This window comes from Acyrthosiphon pisum, chromosome A1, assembly GCF_005508785.2.
Source record: "Acyrthosiphon pisum isolate AL4f chromosome A1, pea_aphid_22Mar2018_4r6ur, whole genome shotgun sequence".
NCBI classification, from domain to species: Eukaryota; Metazoa; Arthropoda; class Insecta; order Hemiptera; family Aphididae; genus Acyrthosiphon; species Acyrthosiphon pisum.
The window spans coordinates 66861191-66881077 of NC_042494.1; positions in this window are offsets into that span (position 1 = coordinate 66861191).

A 19887-nucleotide genomic window follows, 5' to 3' on the forward strand; every position below is an offset into this window, starting at 1 on the left:
TAGCTCTGGTTATCATCAATGCCTTCTTTTATTAGGAATTGTCATCAATGCCTAGTTGTTGACGTTAATTCCTTACTAAATCAGGCATTATCGTTATTGACTAGTTATTGTTGACACTGACTGAATGTCATCTTTTCCGGTAACATATATACCGACCAACATTTTGAATGTATGCGGATTAAGAGTGAGCAATTAACGACTCAGCCTCGGGTATCGAAACGAGATGGAATAATAATAATAATATATTTGCGAGTACTACCTCATAATAATAACATTATACTTGATACCTACTTATAATGCAATACTGCAGTGTATATGGGTATAATGCAGAAGCTGCGGTTGTACCTACGTCGTGTACGATTGAGCACATCAAGCGCATTCCAGCGAAGACGTGATTAGTACGAAATGGGTTTCATTAAATTCGACAAATATATCTGTGTATAAATTTCTCCTCGCCGTAACAGATTTATACCTCATGTGAACCGATGTCAAATTAAAATACTATGCCATCAACAGCAATTTGTATTCTCCGTGTATACCTATATTATCATCGTTTCAAAGTCATTTTTATTCGTTACCGTCTTGAATACGATTTTGGTAAACGCACGTGTAACATAATACAGCGACATCAATATTATAATAATTTTTGTGTTGTAGGTATTGCGTTACATTTTTACATTATTATTATTATACCGGATAATATATGTTTGTCCTTCCTTCGTGCGCCGTGTCGTGTCGAACAACCGAAAACAAAACGAAATCGTTTTTGATCAAGTAATATATTTTATAATATGAGCAGTAAACTCGCATGATATAATAAATAGATCTATAAAAAAAAATAATGCTGTATACATAGAACAAATTGGAGACGTCTTACGCATTGTACATACCCCTCCGAACGCATATCGTCCGTTTTATAAATTTAAAATATTCATTGGCGGACATATTATCCAAGCACCCGTATCGTTGAATCTGTTTAAATAAACATAATATTATGAATAATTGAAGCGAATACGATATCACATTTCAAAATAAAATCATATCGATAGAAAATATTGATATTTTAATATTTATTTTGATTCCTACATACTTCTTACAACAACAACTACTGTAGTATGGCTTAGTTAACAGTCGAAGTAAGTATAATTTTATTCAAAGAATATAAACAAATATTTTTATGAAGCCAACAATTAATAACGTGCATATTACAATATGTATAGTATATAATACGCTATATTGGTACGTCTGAAATGTTTCAATTGAAACCAATATAACCAATATATTATTGTGTTAATATAATTATAATAAAAGTATGTGTAATAACTATATGGGCTGTTTAAAAGACTTTATAATCTCAATGCGTCAGTGCGTGAGTTGTATTATATAACGTATAATATACCTACCGTTGATTATGAAAACTATAGTATTCATAATCAATGATTATACGAATGACAATTTTAGTAGATAAATTTCACCGCATATAGCATATTCTAATATTTTATAATATGTGCCTCCGATTGGACGATGCGAGATGAAAACGTGTAATGTGTACCACGGTGAATGCTTGAAATCTTCGTGGTAAAATCAATAAAAATTGAACGCTCGCGACAAACTCTACATAATGTAATAACATAATATTATATTTGGTCATGATTGCGTATTATGTTCGCAGAGACGTCTAAACGTGCGTGCGTGCGCGCATTATAAACGAGTGCATGCGCCCGGTTATAACGACACAAACACGCCATTATATTATATTACGTTCGCAGATACGCATCGGATGTAATGAAAATTTAAATATCGAAACATTCGAGATCATAAAACGTATACACCTATAATATTATGATATAAATAATATTATATTTATGCGAAACTCCGTGTCTTGTCTGCGGCGGTCGCGAAAACTGTCGCGAAGCTTTCGAAATTGATTAAAATTCTATAATATAATTTTATAAACATAGATAGATCTGACACTCGCGGGTGGAGAGCAGACCATAATATTGACTGACAAACTGGTGGCAGATTTGGGTCAAAAAAAGATTTGGTCTTTGCGTCTTAATAATGTATATTACATGTTCTCAGTTTACAGCTGTGATATGTACCAAAGTTTAATTTTTTTAGATTTTCGTATAACTTTGTAACTTTCTTGGGGATTCCACCCTCGGTACCGTTTATATCGACCTATATACCTACGCATTCCAATGTACTGACTTGAGTAGTTGAGTCTACTACTCCGATAATAATTTTAAAATATATTTGAATTTATTGTGAACTATGAAGTTTATTTTGAATCCTTTGAGTTAAAACTATTTTTTTTCCATATTGAAATTACTAAAAATACGAAATTCTTTTCTAAATTTCAAGTAAGATTTCTTCTTTTTAGGAATAATACATGTGGCTGAAGGACCAAAATGTACTTAACAACAAAATAAATCAGTTTTCAAATTTATTTAATGTGAAAAACTCAAATTGGTATGTTGGAACTGGTTTAGGTCTGATTTATAACAATTCGCCAAGAAATAGTTTTGATTTTAGGCGTTTTGTGACACGTATAATGTGAGTGGGTATGCAACGCTAACCCTGCTCGCTGTCGAAGTATTCAAAATTGACTTCATAATATTCAAATATATTTTCAAAATTGTATTATTATCGGTGTAGAATTCAAGATAGTACGTTAGTCTCATTAGAGATAGCTTATAAGTTTATTTTTCTCCAAAAAATGGTAGTATGAAATACTCTTAAACGTCTTATAAATTATAAATATGTAACATCGAATTTAGTGTTGAATCTTTTATTTTTAATTTGATAATTTTTTACTTTTTATTGAATTTTATAGATTTTAAATACATAAAAATCACAACCTTAGTTATCATGCTTAATAACTATTATTATTATCATGTAGGCCTACGTTCTTGATAAATTCAGTCCGGAGATTTTGGGTAAATTATTTTTTGTCTGACTTATTTCACATTTGTTTTTTTTCATGTCAACTAGAAAATGCTCGTTCAGCCGAACAATATTGGAAACTGAGATAGTAGTTAAATATAATCCAAGTGCAAATGTGCAATTAAAACATTTGGTAATACACAATAATATACCTATTGCAATAACTTTTCGTAAAAATATTATGTAAAGTATTCTTTGAAAAGAGATGGAAATTCATTGTGCCCCGGGACGGTGCTCCCTGGCCCCTCTTGAGTATGAAGTTATACCCAAATATTTTTGCTATTCCGTAATTTCTAATTAAATTTCAAAACTGGTCCAAATATTTAGTATAACCCTGTTGGTGGTAAGTGTATTAATACATACGATATAGTATTTTGGTATCCCTCTCAACGCTCGCTGTTTAATGAATACTTCAGAGGCCTGAGTAGGGACTTATAAGTGGAGGGTGGAGAGTGACAGATGCAGTGCCGTAGGTATATCATATAATATACACATAGTGAACGTACCTATAGATATTAATATATTGTATCGAAGAATGCACATCTCGGTGACTCGGAGAGTGTGATGTGTGAACGCCAGCTTATATTACGTGTATACGTCATTACTCCTCCTGGTCTTCTAGTCGGTTATTATGATAATATTGTTTTATTAAAGTGTATACGTTTTCTTTATTCTCATAATATATCTCACGACCCACAGTCGAATCGCGCTGTCGTAGTTTCGCCACGATCCTGCGATTTCCGAGCACTCCGACTTGCGACCTCCATGACCTCTACATACTGATGAGTGCAAGTATTGCGAGTCTTACATACACGTTTATACTGTTTACGGCAGTGGTTCCCAAACTTTTACCACTATGGCACGTCGGCACCCTTAGGAAAAAGTTTCATGTTTCGTGGAACCTCAATATTTGTTAAACGAATATTTTATAGCAATATTACACCATACTGACTATATTATTTAGGTGAGCTTTTTTTTCTAAGAATATCTGTGGAACACACTTTGGGATCACTGGTTTACAGAGTATATGGGCCAAAGGGAAAATAAATCCCCTCCCTCCAGTTTTCATTAGTTTACCTACTGTCAAAATAATAATATCATGACGTTGGAGACTTTTTTTAAAAATAAGTTTAAAGTTGTCTATAATAGTATACACTTATTAGTCATATTACGCCATTTATATATATATAGCCACACCACCCGACTCAAAACGTGTTTCGGTTATCCACTATTATCTCGTACAAAGTTGAGATACTAAGTCTCATTATGTTAGTGACGTAGGTACAGTAAATGGAATCAAAAATCTATTTCGCGTTTTGCGAATAAAGGATTTTTAAGGGTACCTACTTATTACAACATCTATATATTCTATATCATTCAATTTTTAACTTATTTCAATAATAAATATACACCACAAGAATTGTAATCTTCAAGAACAATTAGTTTAATATGTCACTAAATTATTGAAATCGTCAAACTCCGGAGTCACGCCTAAAATCTCAAAATTCACACGATATACATAACCCAGATTTTTGGAAGATGATAATTTTCACTGAGAAATCATTTTTGATTCAAACCTTAGATGGAAATATTAAATAAATTGTTATTTTAATCAAAAATTAATTTGCTGTCGGTAAAAATTGCCGTACAACTGTATTGACTATCGCAATAACTTTAAAATTTAATGAGATGGATAGACGTACTGTAACTACCTATACCATTAAAATTCCGCATTCGCAAAATGGAAAAAAAGGTTTCTAATTCCATTCACTTACATAGGTAAGAGATATCAAATAATTCTCAACGTTTGTATACGGAATAATCCGAAAAAAAAACACATGCAGTTTATTGTATGTAGGACGTAGGTACTTAGTATTTCGTAACCTATCTCTACAACAATAATATTTTAATGTCATTCTTAAAATTGTTTTCGCCTGGGACATTTGTCCCTTATTTTAACCCCCCAGGGTGGAGGCCACTTTATACAAGCGAGAATGGACTTTTCGCACACAAACGCCACTCGCATATATAATATTATATTGTACACAGACACATTGTACAATATATTATTATAATATACACTCCTATATGGTCATTGTACGACTTAGGTCTCCTCAGGCGAACAATATACTATATTATGCGCTATGTGTACTACGCGTACCTACCTATATACCTTACATCTATACACATCCTACCGGTTTTTATTTTTCCGTTTAAACCAGCGATTTCTCGGACGTATATATAACGTGTGTGTGTGTGTGTGTGTGTGTGTGTAGAAGCCTACGTGCAAACACAAAGAGACTGTTAAATATTAATAGGATCGTTCGGCTCTCGTTTAGATTTTTTTTTCTAATACCTCTATAAAATACATTACTGCGTGTCAAAGCGCATTCGTGTGAGAGTACATCAATAATATAATTGTACGCCTGTATATACACACCACCACGATGAAAAACTCATCGATTTCGCTGCAGATCAATAGTTATTGAAATATATTGTTCAAACTGTGTCTGCTAAACGGATTTCAGGCAAATAATAATAAAAAAAATAAATAATAATATTAAGTACTTATACCGTTTATGTTTTTCCATAAGACAAAATTCCACCCATGTCTTCACATAGTGTAATTTTTAACACCAATGTATAATATTCTAATATATTATTGGATAATGACATAATATGATATTGTGTATAGTAGAATATTATATTATTCCTATGAAATTATAAACAACCACAGGACGAGTGAAACAACAGTTAAGTATCAACAAATTTAGTTGAATATTAATTATAATTTATAACAATGTTTAGGCATTATGACATTAAATTTAAATATTATTCATGTACGACTTGCCTCATAAATTTTAGATTATGAACATTAATATCGTAGTATTCGGATGTTAATTTATTTAAAAACGTATTTTCACATTTATTTGGTAATTTGAGTCCGACGTACATTATTATTTTTACGAACTGATACCGTTAAACATGTCTAATTTATTCTTTCGACACAGTAGGTAACTATTATATCAATAATTATTTTAAAGCTGGAAAAATTGTATCGTGTTAATACGATAAACTAAAATATTATTTAAATTTTCTGCGTCAAAAATCACTACTCATACACCTGTAAAGTGTAAATTGTAATTATTCGTAGATATATTATGTATTTTGTTGTATGCATTGGTCGTTCCAACTAATGTAGTTACAACTTCCTTAGTTTGGAACAAGTCCAAATTGGATATTCTCTTCATGAGCCAAAGTTCACTGAGGAGTTTTAATTAACTTTATCTTGTCGTGTGGCAAATGAGATTTTCAATTACAAAGCATGTTGGTGATTTTTTTCTTACATGTTGTACTAATATTGAGGTTAAAAAATAGCATTCAGTTGATTTTACATTTTGAGTTATGATATAATTACTATAAATAAAGTATATGTAACAAACACAAAGTAATACTAAGAAATATTTACTTGTGATTTTAAAAGTAACGTATATTATAATATATTAACAATATAGGTAGGTAGGTTTATACCCAGATTATTAATTATAATTATACTTCCTTATAGGAATACATAATTAACTAATATTTTTCTCCATATTAACTTATGCCTTAACGTTCATACGTTGACTTGTCTTATCTAACTCATCTTAATTTTTTGATTAACTTACACACCTTTGATGATACTCACAAGTCACGGTTATCTACTATAGTTAACTAGTATTTATCTACATGCATTGCTTCATTCAAGATTGTTTTTCGAATGCTGTGAAGCATTTCCAAATATTTAACAATAATAATCTATAATCTATCACTATCTTTTACCGAGATGAGGGAAGTGAGACAAGTGCCCCGAAACACGGTGTCCGTTGATTCCAGTCGACCTTTTGTGTTCAATTCGGTTTCTTAGTTGCATCAAAAATACCAGTGTCAACGATTTTTCAATATTAAATTTCGATAAGTTTATACTTCAGACAAATGTTCACGTTACATAAATCTAATTTAATTTATGTGTGGCACATTTTTAATCACACATTATTTATGCCATGTATATAATATGTGTAATGTGTAAATATACGTTAAAAATAAAAATAAAAATCCAACATAACCTGTTTCGTGTAGTTGGACGTAAAATCAATCTTTGAAGACGTCCTATCCGAGACAATCATGTTTACAGGAAACCTACCCGTCTAGAGAATGTTTTTTTTTCGAAAAGGGTTTGTTGGTTCTCATAGTATGACTCATAACCGAAACAATAATAGTAATAAAAATATCTTTAAACAGTCCTATGTGTTAAAGTATTATTATTAAATTGTATATGTTATAATATTATCATATGTTATTCTTTTCAGAAAATAATTACCGATTTGACTTTGTTTACGGTTCCTTAAATCTCAATCTAGTTTTGTGTTTGAGACACCATCCCAGACCCCCACCCAAACTCCCGACCTTCATACACGGGGTAGGTACTATCGTATCCACATAATAAGCAGGAGATAGAAAAAAAAACACACAAGTGTGTGGTACTTTTATTTGGCTGGTCTTCAAAATACATCAGCTGTATATACTTTATAATGAGTGCGTACATTATTTTATAACGTTTTCATATCGTCTATAATATACATAGGTAATAATCGTATAATATTATAATATAAACTTTATGCTCACCATTAAATCCTTAAACTATATACATTTTCAAATAGTACCTTTATTTATTCTGATTGGCCAAGCAGATTCACCTCCTGTTTTTATTCTATAATCAGGCATTTTTGAGTAGGTGCCTATTGAAAAACAATATTATTAAATACCATAAAAAATATTGTATTAACCAACCATTTAAAGAGTGTCCTGTAGTTATACAAATATATTTTTTCCAAATTATAAACTTGTAAGTAAACTGTACATTTTTGAGCAAATGATTTTTTTGAAAATGTTGATGCATCAAAATTTAAATTTGAACCAGTTGTTGCTGAATTCTTAACCTTTGTAGGTATACAAAATTATAATAGTCCAAGTAAAAAGGTTTTACATTAAATATAAAATATGTGTCATATTTAGTCTAATATAGTTATCATACTCGTCATACAATTTTGTCAAATTGTACAATAATATTATCCTTAAATTTTAAAGTAGTGTCACAGGACAAACAGTATAAAAATCTTCGTATTCGAAAATGTGGTCCTTGCATATACGAACTTAAAAGTTCCAGAAGGTATAATATGAATAAAATCATTATGTATTAAAAGAAACAAACGGGATAAATATACTTGGTGAATCACTCTGTATATCTTATGTACAGTATACCCACTGTCCATTAACACGCAAGTCGAGGAAGACGAATAATAAAATAATTAATCAAACCGATGGGCATCGGGCATCTGTTTGAAACGAGTTTCGTAGTGTATCATATTATAATATATAAGCGACCATTATCGCATTTTATAGGAGTGTACTTGCGATTCGTGTAGCAAACGTATACAACTATAGTTAGGACTTCTAAAGATACGCTTTGCGGTCGACGTCACCAACTACAGGCAACAGCTGTCAGTTATCACTTTTTGCGAGCGAACACACACAAATAGTAATATTTACGTACATACATAATATTAAAATATCGTCATCAGCACTTCAAAGACAGTATTCCGCACACATCCGGGTGTGAACAAGACATGCGTATGTGTGATGGCGCGAGCGTACGGTGTATAATATAGGTACTGTATATTATTATTATAATATACTTTGAGTCTGTGTACGACTACGTGGGTTACCTATCAATTTTGCATCTTTTTTCCGTTTCTTTTAACAACTCAGCGGTGGCAGCAGACACGTTTTGATTATTATTTATTTTTCCGACACCTTTTCCGACGGATAAAAATCCCCTTAACGTTTACGTTATTACGGTACCCGGATAATCGTGTTTTAGGCCCATTTTTCTAATCCGCAAAACTCGTTTTGGAAAATAATAAATAATAAATAATGTATAGTAATAGTACACATAACAACACACATGAGTCGTGGAAAGTGGAAACCAGTTAGCCGTGGCCGCCGAAGGCTGTGCGCGGATACTGTGTGATATAGCCGTCGCGCAGACCTTCTGGAAATGTCAATAACCCACTTACCATACACGTAGCACTGCAGATATAGGAGCTGGAAGCCGTCGTTAAAGTCCTTTGGGTCGACGACAGTGCAGCCCGCAACCGATATAATGGTAGACAACCGTTTTTCTTTTCCACGAAAAAAAACAGAAACGACAGAAACCCGATAAATTTGAATACTATTACAGCATAGGTTATAGAAACCGAAAAAAAAGTCGTACTTGACCGTGTTTAATTGTTTTGTATAGGTACCACAAAAGGCGAAAGACGCATATTCGTTCGATTTTTAATATAATATTTACCTACACGTTTCCAGATTATATAGGTGCCTAATATACATATTATATTATAATGATCGTTACTCCGTAATAATATCGATTTAATAATACGCTGCTTACATTACATTGTATGGTATCACTTAATATTAAATTTTCTTACGATGAGTTTTTTTTTTAACGTTGTTATTTTTATTATTATTATGTACGAATTATACCTAAGATATATAGGTACCAGACCGTTCCTGTGTAAACGTATTTACAACGCGCAAAGTACAAAACGAGTACAGATGTAATAGGTATATCATATTATATCGGTCGAGTATTATAAGTAGCATGTTATTAAATATTATATATTACAGTTAATCATACGCGTAATGAATAGTTCGAAGTAGTATTATTACTTATTATTATTATTATTATGGTTTAGCCAGTAGAAAAAAATTAAGATGCTAGGTAGGTATGTTAGGTACCTAGAATGAACACAACACACATACTACGGCGGTGTTAATATTTCACAAGTAATACATCTATGGTCGTAATCTATACGGTCATGCTCGCTAAACCAAATTACAATGACTTAAGCAGGACTCTGATTCGGGAGTTACCCGTTTCCGCCAAAATAATATTGGCCGTTTCCGCCATAGCACTTTTCCGCCAAAAACGAAAAAGGTACGATTCCCGTTTCCGCCAAAAGACATTTCCGCCAAAAAAATTTTGGAAACCATTGGTTTTAATTTTTAAGCCATATATGTTGTGTCGTTGTGGTATGTATAAAATATAGTAATGTAACGTGTAGGTAAAAGCAATGACATTTGTAAATATTTGCAAAGATCATAGGTACAACAATATATACATCGATAATATTCGATAGTTGTTGATAATCGTCGATAACGGAAGAAAGCATACATTGTATCATAGTTCATTTATAATTCGCACACAATAATTATCTGACAAATGTTAAATTCTTATATTTCGATTCAGTATCTGTTCTGTTTGTCACCAATTTAACAACAGTTAAAATGGAATTTGTTATAAGCAAAAGAGGTAAAAAGATGTTGATTTTTGAATCAAAATTTAAACATGTTTTTGGTTATACGTCACAAACAAATGTGACTCGGTGGAGATGTTTTATGAAAAATTGTCCGGCCATTATTTTGGAAAAAGAAAAAGTATTACTTGAAACAAAAGGTAAGTTTTCTATCTACGAGTAAAATAAATATATTTATTTAATAATTTATGAAAAATGAAATGAATCAATTCTTTGTTATAGGTGATCATGGAGACAATTATTCAGTCAAAAATATAGATCGTCAAAAATTAACAACGACATGTAAGCGGAAAGCTGTTGAAGATATTTGTCAAAGACCTAGAAAAATTATACTAGGTGAGATTCAACTATTAAACTTATATAACATTAGTCCAAATAATTGGAACATATTTGGACCCTTCGGAGTATCAGATTACTAGTGCTAATATATATAAAAAAATTCCAAGACAAAAAAAATAAACCGTTTAAAAACTACAGAAGACGCAATTAAAAAAAAATTGCCAGTGAAATTAGTAGTACACTTTGTCAAAACTGTTTCTTTTAATTATATGATTTTTTAAAACCTGACCTATACTTACGAATGTAATTTTTTAAAACGTGACATATACTTGTATTATAATAATTATTATTTTTGTGACATTTTTAATTAAAAATAACGATATGTATTTTTACAAACTCTATTGAGACTATATTTTACCTATACTTGTATTATAATAATAATTATTTTTGTGACATTTTTAATTATTTAAAAATAACGATATGTGTTTTTACAAACTCTATTGAGACTATATTTTACCTATACTTGTATTATAATTTGAAATTGTTAAATATAAATGATATATTATAATATGCAATTACATAATATTTAGATACTCTAATTTAATTCTGCCTATATTCGACTAATGTATTATTATTATCTATACTTGTGTTATAATTTATAATAATAAAATAATAATAATATATATAATTTATAATATAAAATATGTATTGTACATGGTTCCCAAATAATAATTGACGGAAACGTCTTGTTGGCGGAAACGGGAATCATACCTTTTTCGTTTTTGGCGGAAAAGGGCTATGCGTAAATCAGGGAACCTGTTATTTGGCGGAAACGGGACATGCCCTCTGATTCTATGGTATTTATCTGTCGTTTATGCGAACCATAATTATTCTAGATGTACTGCATTTTTTGGAAAGCACAGAAAAAAAAACAAATTGCAAATTATCAAAAGAAAAATTCGTTAGAAATATGTGTACCCTCTTATACTATGGAAAAGTTTTAATAAAAAACCCAATAGTTATGCAAATACATATTTTAATATATTTGTGTATACCTAATTATTATATAGAAAACAGTTAAAAGAGCAGGGTGCAGAGCTATTTAAACTTTTCTATGCACCCAAGATTTACAAGTAGTTACCTATACAATTTAATATGTTGCATATTTTAAGAATTGTAGATTTTTAGTGCTATATTTCCAAATTTTGGTGCTATTCCTGATGCTTTGCCTGATGCTTTGCAAATGTCAAACAATAATTAGTTAAGATGACATACGTCACAAAAACTTTATTTAATAATAAATTAAAAAATTAAAAAAAAATGTTTTATTTCGATACATTGGTAACGTATTTATCTATCTACAGTTTAATATCTGTTATATACGTCCGGGACTCAGATGAGTAACAAGTTATTGGTCAGTTAGTGTTACATCATTATTACATTACCAAATATTAATAATACCAAGTACATTTTAATTTTAAAAACATTTATCACCTGTTGGTTAAAGTTATTGATGAGTAACCAAAAGTCAAAAATAAAGTTCTAAAGGTTTAGATTGTAATAGTACAAGGCCAGCTTATTTTTCATTAAAAGTGAGCCAATTGTGTCCCAGTCCGCCCCTGTAAGGGCAAGTCAATGTAATGATATGCGTTAAATTTGAACTCAATAATAAATCTTTGTATACAAAAAGTGATTATTAATAAGTATATATTCTTCGTTTAAATATCTATAATTTCGTATTCATTTGAACTTCAAATATCTATAAAAATAATTGTGCTTGTATATTTTTTCGATTCTTTGATTTCAATTGTTAAATAATTCAGCTATAAACATTAAACACCCTTTAAGTCTCAAGGAATAACCTATTAATTATTAAACTTTGTGAACTAATTTGATTGAGATAGACAATTTTTATATGGTGGGTTGGATATAGCACTTGGGATATTTTGAACATCGTTCAAACTACCCTATAAACTTTTCTGATATCTATAAGAACAGTTTGAAATTTTGATAAAAATCAGACGATTAGTTTTTGAGTAGGTATATAAGTTACAACTTACAAACATACATTCAACTCTCATATTATTTGTTTTAAGATAGTATAATTTCTTTATTCAAGGCTATAAACGTGTCTATTTAGTATTTATACATGTTTTTACCGCATCTAAGTATCTATAACCAGTAGCAACCATTTATACGCAAAAAAATACGTGTTCCTACGATAACTATTATAATTTGTAACTAATCACAACTAATTATAAACAATAATAATTTTCCTGTTTCCATCGTGAATCTTAAAATTCTTGTGTGAGCACCTCTTTAAACATTTTGAAAATTCCTTTCTTAGTGCACTCTTATGCGTCATGATGGTCGGAGTACCATGACAATTTTAAGTCTATAGCTATCTCATAGTTTAGGCTCTACGTTGGTCAGTCAGTAAGTCAGTTAACCAGGCGGGACAGGTTTGATTATATATACATACCTATAGATAGATAGATAGATAGATGATATCTATGGTATGAATCATCTATAGATTCTAGAACCACGCTATATAGTACGCAGCAGCAGACGATTATTGATGTTGGAGAAATACGCTTTACGGTCGAGTTTTGATGTTTAGTATATCGGTATATTATACTCTTCGCTCAAAGATCGACACTAAAACATTTCGTTGGAAATTTTTACAATACGTTATGTTACTTATATGTATATTGTGTATATTATATCGCGTGTATTATACCTCTCTCCTCACCGTTCGGCGACGTACATTGATAACACGATGACTTTTTATTTTGATGACGGTGGAGATGGAGGTACACGCGCGGCCAGGAAATAGCAGGAATAGTTACCTACACATACTGTACACTCACGTACACGATAATATCATTATTGTGTACCAGCTATATATTATAATATTATTCATAATATTAAAATGCGTAAACAGCGGGTGGCCTTTTTTTTTATTTATCGTTGTTGTTCGTTCTATAAAAAGTGAACCGCGCACGCACGACGATAATATTATGTTCTGAAACAATAATATAATACATATTATCACAGCGGTCGATGATGTCGGAAGAATTAAATTACCACCTGTACGCGTCATTATAATATTATATATTTATGTGACGGTGGAATATGCATATTATATTATTGCGCGGCGCGTGACAGTTAACTCAGAATCCTGGATTTGAATGTTTAAAAATCGTACAATTATTCAATAATGTAATAATGTACCTATAATATATATAGTATATACAATATACTATGTAATATATACTAAATAAATATATGTTCAGAGGGATTCGCCGTGTTAGCAAACTGCCCATTTTACGCCTTTAATAATTTGTTTATTCAAATTCAGGTTTTCAGAATTTTTTAGTTTTCTTAGATCCAAATATAAGATTTTTCATTATTCAAACTTATTTTTTTTTCAGATGAGTATCTTACCATCTTATTTTACTATATAAATTTTTTCAGCAGAAGATTTTTTAAAAATGTTTGTGCATTTAAATCAAAATTTGAACGAGTGGTTTCTGCGAGTTATTATATTTTATGATTAAAAAACTTTATTATTTAAAAATAAAACCTTCAAGACGTATACTCATAAATTTCAAAAATCATAATTTGAATAAAATCGTTATTAAAGTAAAAATAATGGGGGTGAGCAATGAGCATGGTTGAAGATAGTGAATCTCCCTGTGTATATTAGTGGGCGGTGTTCGGGTGTATGGCGTGTGGCTATTAATATATTATGCCATGTAATATGTATATTAGGTGTCTGGGGTCCACACTTTATGCCACGAGAACTGATATCACTGACTAACTGTACGTTATTAACGAATAATTTTTATTCACATAAACGCACCTGCATTATACAATGCTGTTTATTATACAATGCTATGTGTTATGAACCTTTTCACGCAATTCAATTTTAAGGCCCTGATACTCACACCTCTTAAAATGTATCTTCAAATTATTACTTGTTATACCCAGTACCGAATTATATTATATTAGACCGAAAAAATTCTGTATATTATTTGTATTTATTTAGCAACATTATAGATTTTCGAAGACAGGATATCGAGCACCATGCTCCGTCGGCTTCGGAGGAGTTTTAGTTTCCGGAATCGATGGTACTCACTTACAGGGGTAAAAAAATTAACTCTGGTTCGAGTTGTTAATGAATTTACTGTTGAGGATGTACAATTAACACGCGCTTTATATGAAAGGTCGGAAGAGAGTTTTAAAGAAAGTGAAAGATATATGTTTGAAATTGTCTGTAGAAAAATCGGCTCTATAAAAAAATATAGAGATATACTCCACGGGTCACATCTCGTGGGCGGCGGCCCGCAGAGTAAACGACGCCTAATCAGACACCAGTACACCACGCTATATTTAATACAGACTATCGCGGAAGACGCCGATTATTGATCGACAGACGACGGAAATTAATCGCGGTTTGCGAGTATACCGCGTTAATAGCGTGGACCGTAGTCGATAGGATTACCTATTCTCAATCAATAGCCAATCGCGATAAGTGTGAAACTGCAATGGTGGTCAAGTTAATGAAAATAATTAATTGTGGAAAGTTAAGTTAATTCGATTAAATTACCTTCAGTTAAGTTAAAAGTTAACAAAAAAAATAAAATTTAACTAGTTAAGTTAAAAGTTAAGATGGAAAATAAAATTAACTTAACTCAGTTAAAAAAAAGTTAATTTTTCATTAGTCATAATATTCATAATTCATCAACTTCCCTAGTATTTTGATTTGTACGGACATTTACCAAGACGCTTAGCACTATGCAAACATAAAACTTAAAATTATTATTATTTTTTTTTTTTTTTTTTTTTTATTCTTGGTACAGCTTCAACTGCTAAGGTTATTAGCTTGCAACAAAAAATGAGATATTTAGTTACATAAGAATGTACAATAGTTTCTTAAATTAGTTTTACATATAATTTAGTTTTGGTTACATATAGATTTACTATAGCTCCTTAAATTAGGTTATACCTACATATCAATTTGTTTTAGAAATGCGATGATTTTGTTGGTGTTGTCATGTGTTGGGTTGAGGGCTTCGAAGATGTTGCCGGGAATTTCAAGTCTTTTCCTGGTGTCTATATGGTTACGACATTGGACGAGAAGGTGCTTTACTGTGAGAGGTTCTCTGCAGGTTTCACATATTGCAGGTTCTTCTCTGCGCAGTAAATAACCCTCTGACTGAAATACGCACGTACTCCTCACTCATCGACATCCATAGAAATGTCAACACCTATTGTACCAGTTTATGGGAATCTGAATGGCGTCGTACTCCCAATAACAAACTGAGAGAAATTAAAAATACTACCGAATACTGGCCTAAACCCCATACATCTAATCGCAAAGATGAAGTAGTTATCAATAGATTACGTATAGGTCACTCAAAGATGTCCCATGGACATCTTATGCGCAGAAAATTATTATTATATTTCATTGTTAGTAGAAACTTATAAGTTATAGGTCAACTTATAAACTATAAATTATACTAAAAAGATAAAACAAAAATCGGATTATTCAATACCGAGTAGATCATTAAATAATAGAATTCGTAAAAATAGCCAGTCCATACAATGGATAGTATACTAATTATTACTCTTTACTGTAGTACCTATAGAATATAGATTATAATATAATTTGATTATTATGAATTGAAGATATTATATTGTTAGAAAAATAAATTACCAAAATTGAATGAATAAGTTTTGTCTCTTGGTTCCACACATGATAAAAAAAATTTAATTAACTCAACTATACAATAATGATAATTAACTTTAAAAAGTTAAGTTAAGACAATACAAAATTTAACTGAAGAAGTTAATAAGTTAAAAACAAAAAAACTAACTAGTTAAGTTAAAAAGTTAAAAAAAAATTAACTTTTTAACTTAACTTTAACTTTTTAACAAGTTAATGCCCACCTTTGTGTGAAAGAAACGCAGTCACAGCCGAATTTTTTATTCTCGCCCGTCGTGCAGGAGTTGTTCGATTCTCGATGAAACCCTTTGCTAGAGTGTAATCGTGTATCGCGTCGAAACGATTCATAAATATATTTCGTGTACTTGCAGCGAGATGAAACGCATCACTCGCGTTGGCCGAGGTCTTGCTATTTGAGTGAATTGACGTGTCTTCGAAATAAGTCACATCCATGCTCATTATTATATTATTCGGGCAGTTGTTGAGTTACTGATTTTATGCATTTTTTTAAAAATTGACACTGTATTATTAAGTGTACGGCCGGCGACTGGAGTTCTATATCGGCAGATCTCCAGATCTGCTTTTCGCGGCGCGCGTGTCGCACGAGTCGCGTTTTATTTACACAAACCTTACCGCTACGTCTCTACGCACACATTATATTATTTTAATATACAAGACGTACACCTGGTATATTATATATTATGCACATGCGTGTTCGAAATGCGCGGATAATGATATTAATTATACATCACGCCGGGCACGTACCTATACATGTGTATAATGATAATGATTAATAACACCATATTATAATAATGATAATAATAATGACGATGCGAGCGAGTACAAAAAAATATTGTTTTAAACAGCCCGACGCGTAACGACTTGCAGCGGTTTTATGCTCATATAGGGGGGTATTATAATAATAATATTACAATATTATATTGCGCTCGCGTTAGTGAGAAATTATTATCCTCGTGAAAGCATAATATCATAATAACATTATGTGTACATTCTGCAGGAACGAAACGAAATTGTTCCGTTTTTCGTTCATTAACCGATGACCGCAGCGCATCTATCGATTTTATTATTATTATTATTAAGTGACGGATAATAATCCACGGCTAAGTGTAAAAACGTTATTTATGTGGCAATAAAACGTACACCCGTCTTCGGCAAATCAATTTCGTACCCGAGTACGCCTGCCGTAGGTACACATTATTTTATTCGCCGTGTATACCGCACCTACACATAATATTTTCTACGCGTTGTATATTTTTTATTAAACTCGTCCAATCGGAAGTAGTTTCTCTGTTCGGAGACTTGGCCTTTACGAAGATTTCCTCGAGTGGGTGGGCAAAAGCCTCTCGTACAACAATAATATTATTAAAACAGTCGTCTCTTTGCTCGACTCCGACGTGAGCCGTTAGAACGGTTTTCCGTTTTCGAAACACCACCGAAACGGTGTACTTACATCATTTGGACGGCGGGAAATCGATGAAAATACGCGGTTAAAATTGTAAGTAATAATTGGTTACGTACTATATAGTATTATAATGTATGCACCCCAGGGCCCAGGTACCTTACTTGTTGGCCAAACGGTCAGGTATACAACCGTACAGGTTACCACGTTGAGGTATAACTCTGGTATAACTCTGGATAAAAAGGCCACTAGTCGTCGTCAAACACGATCCTGCCTGTGTTCGGTACGCGCTGGAGGAATAAAATGAACGCGGCGATTGCCTCGAAAGTCGCTGCTACGAACCGTTAAGTCGTCCCAGTAGGCCGCCGCTCGTACATTATATATTATTATTATTATAGAAGTAGTGGCACGTCGATAATTCTCTCGGCGGAGGCTCTCCAATGCAGTAAAAACAGTCGTATTATATTATTATATTATATACGGCTACTAACTCGTACTATATAATATATATGTATACGACGTACCTACCCATACACATAATGTATATCCGATATTCGTGTATGCCTATTATACGAGTATAAACATTCCCCGCGTATACACAACACACACAATATATATATATATATATATATGTATATAATATATATATTATATTAAGGAAAGGCCGGTGGGGAGGAGATAAGGTGTTTCTCTCCATTCGGTTCTAGCGTCACGGAGGCGGCGGCGTCGGCGGCGGCCCGTGGTAGAGGTGAAAGAGAGTTCGAAGAAATACCCAAGGCGCAGGTATTATGCTATGTTCTCTTTCTCATTATTATTTTTATTATTTTTTTTTTTTATGTTTTATTTCTTGTTTGTTCAAAACCTGTTTTCGTACCCGGCTATAGGAGTCTGTGCGCCGCCGTCCCCACCGTCCTCCCGACTCCCCCTCTGTATCATCAGAGGACCGATTCTCACATCCACTCGCCGCGTATATACGAGTATATTTATATATCATCGTTTGTACAGGTATATGATATACATATATATACACACGAGTCGGGTGATCTCTTATACAGTATACGTATGTGTGGCCCTGGACAGGTGTATATAATGGCAGATACGAAAAACATCGATGTCGTCTCTAGTTACTGCCGCCTCCGTCCTGCTGCGCAACATCGATGTTTCCCGTCTGCACTATTATTATTATTACACCACCAAACGTTCGTTTTCTGTTTTCGGGGCGGAGAACTGCTATTCAGTATATGATATTATATGTAGACATAATGTATATAATAGGCCCGTTAATGCCTTCCAAAAAGGTCGACTGCAAGTGATGTCTCTCCGCGATAGACTTGTATACGCACGCTGCGACTGTGCAAGACGAAAAAACGAGAAACGATGAACGGCGAGGGAAAAAATCGAATCTTTGATGCCGGCAGTGGAAGAGTGTGGTCGAGACAACGGCAAAAAAATTGTCTCGGGCAATTATTGAATCGGTCACAAAATTGTTGAGCGCCAAATGTTCACCACATCAGCTGCAGAGTTCGTTTAACAATGTAAAGTAATATTATGGGTGCCCGTGACAATTATTATTATTGTACGATATAATAATATACCTATGTTAGTACCGTGAAATGTTATACCAACTGAACTCTGCAGACTTTATAACTCAATTTTTTTATATTGCATGGTCGTGTTTTCAAATAAAATAATATACCTATAATGGCTTATATATAATATTATAATGGAAATATCCATTCGATTGCGTAAATAAGGTATTTCGGGTTTGGTACTGGTTAAAATACGCGCTTGGAAATGAATAATATGATTTGATTTTACGATTATAGAAAACATTTAAAAATATATATATATATTTCAATTCGTCGAATAACTCACACACAATAAATAGGCATACCCTATAAAACAACATATATTTCAATCGCGTTGTTTGAATTAACATTTAAATCGTTTTTTCAATGTTCAAAATCGTTGTCGATTACTTTTTTATTTATGCCGTAATGCACCCCGTGTACATAATAAAATATACAGCTAGTATACACACTCTTCTCATTCATAAACGTAGTTTATTATATTATACGTTTTTTTTTCGAGTA